This window comes from Babylonia areolata, chromosome 8 (assembly GCF_041734735.1).
Source record: "Babylonia areolata isolate BAREFJ2019XMU chromosome 8, ASM4173473v1, whole genome shotgun sequence".
Lineage (NCBI taxonomy): Eukaryota > Metazoa > Mollusca > Gastropoda > Neogastropoda > Buccinidae > Babylonia > Babylonia areolata.
In genome coordinates, this window is record NC_134883.1 from 17224959 (window position 1) to 17227746 (window position 2788).

Here is a 2788-nt window from a genome sequence, read left to right on the forward strand (position 1 = left end):
CAGCCGGCCGCCGATATTTTCTCCCCCTCCACCAGACCTTGAGTGGTGGTCTGGATGCTAGTCATTCGGATGAGACGATAAACCGAGGTCCCGTGTGCAGCATGCACTTAGCGCACGTAAAAGAACCCACGGCAACAAAAGGGTTGTTCCTGGCAAAATTCTGTAGAAAAATCCACTTCGAGAGGAAAAAACAAATAAAACTGCACGCAAGAAACACACACACACACACACACACACACACACACACACACACACACACACACACACACACACAAAAAGGGTGGCGCTGTAGTGTAGCGACACGCTCTCCCTGGGGAGAGCAGCCCGAATTTCACACAGAGAAATCTGTTGTGACAAAAAGAAATACAAATACAAATACTTGTTAACGAGTGCAGTTTTTGTTGCTTTTTTTTTGGTTTTTTTGTTGTTGTTTTTTGAAACTATCATGTACAATATCAATTGCTACTTTGTTGTCTTCCAGCAGCAGTCCTTGGTCACGTTGTGCGGCTGTTACGTCAACCCGTTGCAATCCGGCTTCACTTCACGAGTCCAATTACACACGGAGAGATAGATTTCTGTTACTTTTGACACAGATGACTGACCATATAGGGGTGACCATACCGGCGGGCACTGGGTCACTGAGGACCGTCACGGAAAAAAACCCACACACGTGACAACGGAAGCACGAACACACACTTGAGGATGACCGTTAATGCAATGGCGTCTGGCAAGTCAATTCGTCAAGACATTTGCTTGTTAAGGTATTCTCATTTCTGAAAGCGTGTTTCACTGACGACATGTAATGAATATAATTATAGTGTTCGGGAAAACATGTGTCGTGGGCTGTCTTTGAAAGTGTTTGTGGCCCAGTGGGGGTCTCTGCAATGCGCTGTGTGCACGGACGTACATAGATGAAAAGTCCGTGGCTGTGTGTGAAGGGGAGGGAGTTAAGTGTGTGAAGAGTTACACGTTTGGAGGGAAACGTGCGTCCTGGCGACGAACGTGTGTGGTCCAGCTGTACCAGCGACAGCGAAACAGCCGGTTAGTGTAAAACATAAGGTGTGTGTGTGTGTGTGTGTGTGTGTGTGTGTGTGTGTGTGTGTGTGTGCGTGTGTGCGCGCCTGTGTGTTGGGTCGAATGGAAAATGATCTTTCCCACCATATATACTGAACGAAGTTGTCGCTCAAATGACTAGGAATGCGGCCTAGAATTCGATACGGGATCACAGAAAACTAGAGTAAATCCGTTTGAAAAAGTATTGAATTTTGGCAACGAAATGATACTTCAATGGCAAAGCATCACACACACGCACGCACAGAGACGTGAGATCACATTTATTCCAATCTTTGATTCATAACTGGAAAGAAAATATTCTCGTTTTTTAGATTCATTGTGTTTATTCTGTACAAACCATAACCATGCAAATTCCCATCAGGAACAATTAGTGCCTTTATAGAAGACCATCATAATCATATTGCCTTTAACTGCTGCCTTTGGGCTTTCGTAGGTTTCTTTGAACATGTTCTTTGACATGACGCAGGAAAAAAAAAAGATTGTTCAAGATCTGTAATGTGGTGTATTTGTGGGGAAGAAAACGCCCAGGGGGGATGATCTTGGGTTGGGGGCAGACAGTGACATTGACCGTGCACCTTTCCACCCCGAAAAACGCCAGGGGGGATGATCTTGCGCTGGGGGCAGACAGTGACAATGACCGTGCCCCACCCACTCCCAAAAAACGCCGGGGGATGATCTTGGGCTGGGGGCAGGCAGTGACAATGACCGTGCCCCATTCACCCCGAAAAACGCCAGGGAGGATGATCTTGGGCTGGGGGCAGACAGTGACAATGACCGTGCCCCATCCAACCCGAAAAACGCCAGGGAGGATGATCTTGGGCTGGGGGCAGACAGTGACAATGACCGTGCCCCATCCACCCCGAAAAACGCCAGAGAGGATGATCTTGGGCTGGGGGCAGACAGTGACAATGACCGTGCCCCGTCCACCTCGAAAAACGCCAGGGGGGATGATCTAGGGCTGGGGCCAGACATTGACAATGACCGTGCCCCATCCACCCCGAAAAACGCCAGGGAGGATGATCTTGGGCTGGGGGCAGACAGTGACAATGACCGGGCACCCATCCAGCCCGGATCGATACACAGCGGCAGGCCGAGTCAAACAGGAGCACCCTCAGTGCGGGCCACGCTTCTCTGGGGTCTGCGGGTCAAGGTCACGGTTCCATCACTGGCCGTCACTGACAACCCTCCAGCTGCTGTCCTCGCTGTGAGCCGCGGAGCGTCTTTCTCCGTGCCTCTGTCCACAGCCGGCACATGTGGCTCTGTTCCGACACACCGTCCACTCATCTGACCGTCTGTCACTCTTCAAAGTCCAGACTGTCACTGCGTAGACGGAATTCCATATGCGATATATCCCCACGTTTCAGGGTGGTGCACTGTATGTTGTGAACATCGCACGCAGCATATTTCTCAGACAGGGCCGTGAATCAGTCTTCAACGAATGCTGTTTCTCTCGTGTTCGCTCGAGCATTGAGACCACATGCTGTGAAGAAAATTCGCTACACAGAGAGAGAGCTTTCGTTTTTCCCTGTGTAGTGACTGGGCATAAAGGGGGAATGACCGACCCCAGATGGTGGAAAAAAACAACCCCAATCAACTCGAACATCTCGTCAACTTCCCAGTGTTCATTATAACGTGAGCATGCTCTGTTATTAAGGGAGCAGAAAATGTTTAATATATGACCTGAATACCCGTGTATTTCTCGGGGTGTTAATGT